This window comes from Trifolium pratense, linkage group LG4 (assembly GCF_020283565.1).
Source record: "Trifolium pratense cultivar HEN17-A07 linkage group LG4, ARS_RC_1.1, whole genome shotgun sequence".
In the NCBI taxonomy this organism is placed as follows: domain Eukaryota; kingdom Viridiplantae; phylum Streptophyta; class Magnoliopsida; order Fabales; family Fabaceae; genus Trifolium; species Trifolium pratense.
The window spans coordinates 21,342,936-21,353,109 of record NC_060062.1 but is presented as its reverse complement, the minus strand read 5'-3'; the positions used below and the strand labels follow the sequence as shown (position 1 = coordinate 21,353,109).

The window sequence follows — 10,174 nt, the reverse complement described above, 5'->3', positions numbered from 1 at the left end:
ACATTCCTAAATTTTTATTAGGGAAATTTAAAAAGGAAACATTTAATTTGACCAAATTACTCATATGTCCTTTTTTTCACTATATATAGGACTTTAATCTCAACCCTAAAACTCACCATTTCTCAATTCTCTTCTCTTTAGTTATAGTTATATCTCTTTGTTTATTTTCATTGTTTTTTATTTACTTGAATTTTTAAGAAAATGCCTCCAAAATATAATTCTATTTCTGAAATTTCTCCATCCAAAGAAACATGGAATGTATTGGTTAGAATTGTTCACATGTGGTTTGTTAAAGATATGAATAGAGATGCGCTGCCGTATTCTTTAGAAATGGTTTTGATGGATAAGAAGGTTTATTCACATCTTGATTTTCAATTTATTTTTTAAATTTTTTAAGCAATCATATCTAACTTTTTGTTTTTTTTTTTTTGTGTATTCTAGGGTGAAAAGATCCATGCAACAGTTCGAAGAACATTAATTTACAAATATGAAAAGGAACTCACTGAGGGTCATGTGTTACTAGGGGTGGCAAAACGGGTCAGGCCCGCCGGGCCGACCCATTTGACCCGCTATTTTTGGCGGGCCGGGCTGAGGTTTTCGGCTCGCTACCTTAAGGTGGCCCGCCCCCGCCTAACCCGCCTAAAAAACGGGGCGGGGTGGGGCGGGGCGGGTTAGCCCGCGGGCTTTTTAATTTTTTTATAATTTTTTTTCTTTTATTGAAAATTGGGCTTGGAATGAAAGCCCAAATATCTCAATCCAATTTTCTCTCATAAAACTTAACTTCATCCATAAGCAACTTTAGTGTTGCCACTAATGTGGGATCATATAGAACCACCAATCATGCCTATAAAATTAATTTTTAATTTGGAATTAAAATCAAAAAATTTGATGACAAGTTGATACCTGCTAATATATACATGATCAGTGAACCTCATAAGATTTTTAATGATAACTATGATACCGATTATTTGATAGGTTTGTCTATAATATATACTTAGCATAAAATTAAATAAACTTTCGTTTGTCTATAAAACTAAGACCTTTCTATGTGATATAATAGATGTGATGGGAGTCTTGAAAGCTGTGGGTGTTGAAAAGGTTTATTCTCGAAATGGAAGCGAATCAAAGATGATTCCTATAGAGCTGAACTACGATGGGTGTATATATATATATATATATATATATATATATATATATATATATATATATATATATATATATATATATATATATATATATATATATATATATATTTTAATAACCGTTATCATTAAAATAATATTTTATACTTTAATATATATATATTTTAATAGCCGTTGATCTCAAGAAAAGGTAGCAATAATTAAATTATTAATTTCAAATTAATTTTCATATATATTTTTTGTTTTATTATTAAAAAATTTATTTTTAATAAAAACAAGTAACTTTTTTGTGCTAGATTCATTTCCATCTCTTATCCTTTGATATACGTATTTGATTTTTTATTTTCGTATAAATTTTGCCCATATATTAATATGAGATTTTTTTAAAATATGAAGTTTTGTTACCATATATATTAATATGAGATGGATCTGTTCACTCCAACATGAAAAAACTAAAAATTTCACGAATATAGTAACCTCAATATATTCATACCAATTTAAAAAAGGCTTATATACTATCCGACTAAAAAGTCAGAGATTTAATATATCTATTTTGTAGGATGCTTGGGAAAAGTGCTACTCCATCACCTGGTATTTCTCTATTAAAAGATACTTCTAAAGTTAGCAATGAGGATGATTTTCTCAATTTGACGCCAATGGCAACTATTGAGGGAGTTAAGGATTGTAGTGTGGTAAGGGTAACAACATATTGTAGTACACAATTGATAATTAAAAACTCTGTATTTTCCGGTGTGTATATATAATTTAAATTGGTCTTATTATTCTATATTATTTTTATATGTGCCGTAAAAATTTTTGAGATTATCAAAAACATTTCAAGAAAAGACATTTGCTGTATTTGGTACGGTGAAGTTTATCGATGGTTCTGAATGGTGGTACACTGCGTGCACCTGTAATAAAAAAGTTTATCCAGATGAGCGTATGTACTTTTGTCCTAAGTGCAACAAGCATGTCATCAACGTCTCTCCAAGATTATTTTCATATTATTATTTTTATTATTATTATTATTATTATTATTATTATTATTAATCTATGTTTCACTATAAACTTAGGTACATGATTAAGGTCAAAGTTATTGACCATACTGATTCTGCTACCTTTCTCATTTTTGATCGTGATGCTGCCGATCTATTCAATAAATCTTGTGCTGATATGATCGAAGCTTTTGGGATGGTATATATATTAAATTAAATTTATTTAATTCTTTTATAATTTTTTATTATAGGTTTGGTATGCAAATATGTTATTTAATTTTAATTTTTTTATAAACTTTGTACTTTATGACTCATTTTTATCTTTATTGTTTAACTTAGGGTAATTTGGCCGATATTCCAGAAGAGATTGGTGATCTGGTTGATAAGTCATATCTTTTTAAGGTTGAAACCAATGTTGATCCTTCTAGCATGTACGAAAAATCTTTTAAGGTCAAGAAGATTGTGGCCGACCCTGTTTTGATTGAAAAGTTCAAAGCTAAATATGTAGAATCTTTGGTTAGTTAACCGTATAAAGTATCGTTTTTTAATAAAGTTAAACATTAAATATCTATAATCATATGTAACTATTAAATTTGGATTATTTTAGAAAAATAACATCGCTGGTGATAAGGGTGTTGTTGATGCTGAAGACACAAATGTGGTTGGTGATGATGGAATTTTGAATCATACTAAACGCGACAATGTAGTTGATGGTGTAAGTCTGAAGGACGATAATACAACTGCTGAGGTGACTCAGGTATTAACTAAAGTTGTAGAGTATACTTTATTTATTTGTTTAATATTTATTTTAAATCAGCATAGGTTGTATTATACTAAATTTAATTTATTGTTTTACCCTACTGAATCTGATGGCAAAATTTTCTGAAAGTTCTGCTGTTGAATCTACTAAGCACGCTGATGCTGAAAATGTGGAAAACACCATAGATCCAACAAAGGACATTGGGCTAATTACTCCAGCGAAGCAATCCCACGCTTTGGTGGAAAAGTTCAAAGCTACATATGTAGAATCTTTGGTTAGTGAACCGTATAAATTATCGTTTTTTATTAAAGTTAAACATTAAATATACATAATCGTATTTAACTATAAAATTTGGATTATTGTAGAAAAATAACATTGCTGGTGACGAGGGTGTTGTTGATGCTGAAGACGCAAATGTGGTTGGTGATGATGGAATTTTGAATCATACTGAACGCGACAATATAGTTGATGGTGTAGGTCTGAAGGACCATAAAACAACTGCTGAGGTGACTCATATAGTTGATGGTTTAGGTCCGAAGGACGATAAAACACTTGATGGTGTAGGTCTGAAGGACGATAAAACAGCTGCTGAGGTGACTCATATAGTTGATGGTGTAGGTCTGAAGGACGATAAAACAACTGCTGATGTGACTCAGGTATTCACTAAATTTATAGGGTATACTTTATTTATTTGTTTGATATTTATTTTAAATCACCATATGTTGTTTTATATTAAATTTATTGTTTTTCCCTACAGAATATGATGGCCAGTTTTTCTGAAATTTGTGCTGCTGACTCTACTAAGGACGCTGGTGCTGAAAACACAATAGATCTAACAAAGGACAGTGTGCTAATTACTCCAGCAAAGCGATCCCATGCTGCCACTCAAGATGGTGCATCTGTGTTCAAGTTGAAAAAGCAGATAAAGATTGAGAAGAATTGATTACTTTTTCAAAATTCTTTTTTTTCGTATGATTTTCTGGTGTTTAATTAGTTTTTCAACATTATTTGTAGAACTATTTTGGTTTGCTTTTCTTCAGATACATCATTTTAAAATGGTGTAGACTATGTTATGAATAATTGTTGAGTAATTTTATCATGGTTGGCAGGATATTTGGTCATCGTATTTTTTCTGCCGGTTTGATTCACATATAATTTTTTTGATTGATATCATATTTTTCTTCAAAGTAAATATACACAAATTTAATGAACAAAAACGTTGTTTAGAATAACACTAATTATGTGTTTTAATATATAATTAGTATGAATCATAAATTAAATATTGACATATACTTTTTCCAAAAAAATACCTCATTTAGAATATTTACTTGAAAAGTATATTTGACATGGGATTTTCCAATGGCTGATATATCAAAAAGATCAGAAATTGCATGTATCTAATATTCGTATGCCTATATTTAGACTTTTCTATATGTAGTTTCATGTATTTACTATTCATATGCCTATATTTGGACTTTTTTAATACTTTGAATAATTTAGCATAATAAATCTCCATTTTTTTTGTCTTTAATTAAAATATTTCTATTTTCATGATAAAAACACACGTTTTTCAAAAAAGGTAATTCCACATTTTCATTAGAAAAAAATTAAATATTGACATGAGATTTTATCTTTACTTAACTATTTATATAAGAGATTCTTTGAATTTTTTCTTTCAACTTTTCTTAACTATTTTTAGGAATCCAATGGCTGATATATCAAAAAGATCAGAAATTTCATGTATCTAATATTCCCATGCCTATATTTGGAATTTTCCATAAGTAATTGCATATATTTAATATTTGTAGTGAGACCACAAATGTTGTCTATCGCGAAGTTTTTCAGAACGTATAAAGATTTCTAAACTTTTCAGGTTATTTCTTAACACTATAATATACTATTAATGTTCCTTAAATTTCATTTATTATTATTTGTGTATTTTTTTTCTAACTTCGTATTTTTTTTTCACATCATTTTTTTTGCAGTTCAGACTATTATGAACAACAGATGACTATTATGAAACACGCTTCAAAATAATATGTTGAAGTTTCAAATAGTGTTGACAATTGTTTTATTTATTTCTCCTGTTGAATCGTTTTTTTTTATAAGAAAACATTTATATTTTGTTAAGGTGGATTATGTATAAGTGGTATACACAACCAACTACAGTGATATAAAAATAACTTTCATCGATATTATGCGAAGATGCATCGAGATGTGTGAGCTCATGTAGCACAAATCCGTTATTACTTTAAATGAGATTCACCGTTTGATGATATATTTTTGTTAATGGTGTCAATAAATCGTAAGTTTGATTTCCTAAAATTTGACCATTAAGTTTAGATATCACGAAAAGAAATTATATGAGTTATTTGATTTTCTAAAAATCGACCATTATTTTTTATCATGCGTTTTTTGTTACTCTATTCATCATAATTTTTATTTATGTTGTAAACAAAAATAAGTAAATTTTTAAAGTTTTGCCCCCGTGCTTGGCACGGGTATCATACTAGTAAAATAACAAAACAATTGTAATATTTCTGAACGCGGACACAGAAGCATCAAATGCCAGCTTCATGTAGAATCAATTTTGGGAGTCAAAAGCAATTTTGGGAATAGTGATCCAAACACTTGTTTTTTAAGTAGACTCACTTTTAACACATTTAAACTCACGTTTGGGCCTCCCACCACACAACCAAACAGGCACTATACTTGATGCACTCGCTCATCCAATCCAACTTGCAACCACATCATTCATGTAATCATATCTATTTGCACTATTTCTACAACTTCCCTACATATATGTGTCTATATTGTGATTTGTCGTTGGATTTTGGAATTCATGCATCACAATTGATTGAAGTTTTGGGAAATATGTTCTATTAAGAACGAGAGATATGAGATTTATTTGGGATACAAAGAACAATTTTAATACAAGTTAATTTTGTAAAGATTGAAACAAAACAACAATGAACAAAAATAGTGTTTTCGGGACACTCTTTAAGCCCTTAAATAGTAAGTTTTTTATAAAAATTTTATCGGAATGCGTAAAGTCAACGCATTGGTAATTGTAGTGTTTAACTTTTTGAATAAAAAGTTTCTTTAAATGGAATGCTTAAAGAGTGCCCCGGGGACACTCGTTAGCAAGACCCAAAAAGTATTAGTTGTAATATTTTTTAATCCCCACCGAAAAAAAATTCTGGATCCGTCGTTATTAGAAAGTATGTGGTTCATTTGAGTTTAGCTCAATTGATATGAACATCGCATTTTATATGCAGGAGTCAGGGTTCGAATTCTGGACACTTTACTTATTCACCTTTACTGTTTTTTAAGAGATTGTACCAACTTAGATCAATTTCTTACAAATGGATGAAGATACTTTGAGAACAATGCATGGACCGACTTGTGGTCTAATAATAAGTCCAATTTTTGTTTTATTTTTATATGGTGGAATTTTAGATGACATTTAGGGCAAGTTTGGTGCACATGATAAGAGACAGAATAAGATAATTGTATCATATCTTGTTTCAGTCCAGTGTTTGGTGACACAGCAGCATATGATAAGTTAATCCTGTAGCTTATCCTATCATGTCTCTCTAGTTAAAATTCTTATCGTGAATTTGAGCTGGGTTACCAGCAGGTAGGATAATTTTCTTTTTTTACTTATTTATTCTATAAAATATATTTAAAAAAAAAAATGAAAATTAATAAAATAATTAATTTTTAAATATGCATGTGATTTTCTCACAAGGGTAATTTTGTAATTTGCATAATCTAAAAAAAATCAAAATTATACTAAAATTACAATATTTTAAAGTAAACTAATTATTAAAAAATCGTAAAATATGGATATTAATTTAAATTTTATAAGAAATTAAATATAATTATTTTGCAATGGTATTTTTATTATTTACGTATGAGATATATCATATATTTATTTAACTTATCTAACATGTATATATCATTGGGTTATTTATTTGATCATGATTCATATAAAAAATTAAACTTTATTATTTTCTCATGTTTTTTATTTAAAATTATATAAATTTATTTGATTACTTATTTATATTTTTTTTATTTAAAAAATTCAAAATATTACAAAATAATTTTTAAAAAATAACAACTGATTTACAAGGGTAATTTTATCATTTAAATATTTTATATATCTTATCATATTATTATGAGCAAGTATGTATTAAAAACATGATATAATAGTTATCATGTTTGTTATTTTGTGTGCACCAAATACAAGATAGGATAACCGAGGATAACTGTTATCCTGCTGATATCTTATTCTACCCTTTTCCTGTTTTATATTCTATCCTATCACTATCCTATCCTGCGCACCAAACGGACCCTTAGTTTTCTCCTAACATCTTCATATGCTTCATAGTAGTGCTCTAAGCGGAACTAGGGGTGGGCTGAGGTGGGCCACGGTCCACCCCCACCCCCAATTTTTTTTATTTTTTATATGTAGGGTATTAATTTAAATGTATTATTAATGATTTTAAGTCACCCGGTATATATATGTACAAATATTAATGTAAATATTAATTTATAGTATATTATTGATGATTATAAGTAATTCAATACACATATTAGTTCAAGTATTAGTGTAAATGTTAGTTCATAATTAATTGAATTTATAATAATAGATAAGATTAGCAGTTGAACTAGCATATATAAATATGAAATGACATAAACAAATATGTTTAATTAATATTAAATTTTTCAAGTCTCATATTTTCACATTTGTTGCAATTTTAGTCCTATCTCAATATTTTTTTATTATTTTTTTGCTGTAAAATTATCGAATTTTAATGGGAAAAAATTGTGAATGTTGGTCTCAAATTTGATATTTCATCTTTAGATTCAATGTTGGAGACAGTAAATCACCTTTATAGCAAAAAATTACAATTTTTAGAGTAAAAATATAGTTTGTTGGTACCAAAATTGTAACATGTGAAAATAGGGGAGCAAAAAATTCAATTTAAAAATAGATTGACTATTTTTCGGCCCACCCACGATATTTTTTCTGGTTCCGCCACTGGCTCTAATTGCTCTAATTCATCACAGTGACTAGTGAGAAATTATATTCATCCATCCATGTTTAGTGCTTATTTTCTAATGATAATTGCATTGAAGTGAGAATAAATTTTACTATGTCAAGATTAGACTATAAACATGGATATGTACTTCTCAAATCACAACTTGAAGTTTGATCAATTTGAGAGTTTTCTATATTGTGAGAACTTTTCCTTTGTTCTTGGGTCAAGAACTTTACAATGTTGGTTCTACCGGCAGACAAGTCACTATTAAGGTCCCACTTTGCTCGATAACTTTAATTTTACAGGCAGGTCGCAATTAGGGTCAAGTTCCTTAACTAACTTTCAAGACGATGTAAAATTTGTTGCTTAAAAAAAATCTGATATTTAGAGTTGAACTGAAGGTATATAAAATCTGTCAAAAAAATTGATGCTTCTAAAAATTTAACTAAGATTATTATTATCATAAAAAACTCAATAATCCCTTAATTTCAATAACTATTCGTTAAATTAAATCATTAACTACAAAAATTATAACCACTGAAACTTTTTTTTTTGACGCGAACCACTTAAAACTTGATCTCTAGTAATTTTCTAATTTAATTTTTCACAACACAAATTATTTGACCAAGTTAAATTAGTACCAAAAAAAGGAGTTCAATACTCATTATTATGATGATGAATCGGCAAAACTCTGAACTTTAGATTTATGATCACTTAAACTCCCTAGTAATTTTCTAATTTAATTTCCCACAACACAAATTATTTGACCAAGTTAAATTAGTAACCAAAAAAAGAGTTGAACAGTGGACTTTATTTTTCACGAGCTCAACACAAATTATAGTCATTTATTAATAGTAATGAGTAAAACTCTGGACTTTGGATTCTTCAACAGTGGGTAGTTGAAGAACCTGAAACGAGAATCACACACACACCTCATCCTCGCTGATGCCATAGTGGTTTATTTGGCAAATACGTACTACCATCGCTGTTATTACACCTTTTGTCTTGTACTAATTTGCTTTCCATATTTTTTTCAACTCTTTTTCTCATATACCAAAACCAATATACTGTATCTATTTTCTATTTCTTTAAAAAAACAATATTTTTATTTATTTTGACTGGAAATTAATTTGACTACTATTTGTTTTATTGAATAGAAAAACAATAAATTTGTATTAATCAATATCAATATTTTACGTAGTTATTAGCAGTAATTTAGTAGTATTTAGTATAAGAGAATACAAAAAGTTTTGACCAGAAAAAATATGTGAGGTAGATACATATACATTTTTACCATCATAATATATATTTTTTTTATGGACATTTCCACCATCATATAATAATTATTAATCTTTGTAAAAATATATGTGAGATAGATACTCCCACATTCAAGTGAGTTTAGACTCTATAGTATTTTATAGTATACATCGAAAAGTGCTTTAGAAAAACAAATAATTTGTTGGCGCATTATGATTTAGGAAGCACCGACACTTTTCAGATTAGGTGTGTCCGTGTCCGATACGTGTCGGTGTCCGTGTCCGACATCGACACTTATGATTACACTAAATTTTGTTATTTTTTCAAATTTTTATCGGTGTCGACGTGTCAGTGTATGTGTCGTGTCCGGTGTCCGTGTCTGTGTCGTGCTTCATAGGTTATGATTAACTTATTTTTAAACTTATTAAAAATAACTTGTGCAAATAAATAATTTTTTATATTAATTTATACGCTTTCACTAACAAAAATTGTATCTCCTAAACAATTTTTTCAGAAACTATTTTTGATAAGCTTATGAATAATATACAAAATCTCTTTTAAATTGACTTATTTTTAAGCTTATACGAAATATCTCATGCAAATAAATAAGCTTTTTTAAAATATTTTATGAAAAGATATTTTATAAAATTGCGATTTTTGTTAATAAAAATTTATGAATTATTATAAAAAATTTACTTATTTACTTAAACTATTTTCATAAGCTAAAAATTAGCCTATTTCAAATAGCCCAAAATTATATATTAGTACCGTATAACTATTGAAAAGTGCTTTCGCAAAACGCGATTAATCTCCTGGAGTAGTGTTTTTGCAAAGTGCCTTATCCACCACATGTACAAAAAAAAAAGTGACTTATCCACCACGAAAAATTTGTCAGGAATATACCAACGAAAAGTCATTTTCTATTTAGAAAACATTAGTATTTTTTAATATATTTCCATCTTATAGAACCCA

At 28.2% G+C, this 10,174-nt stretch overlaps 1 pseudogene; it reads left to right on the top strand.

Moving 5' to 3' along the window:
* Positions 1-60: 60 nt before the first annotated feature.
* Positions 61-3,467, top strand: LOC123922280 (annotated as a pseudogene).
* Positions 3,468-10,174: the final 6,707 nt, after the last annotated feature.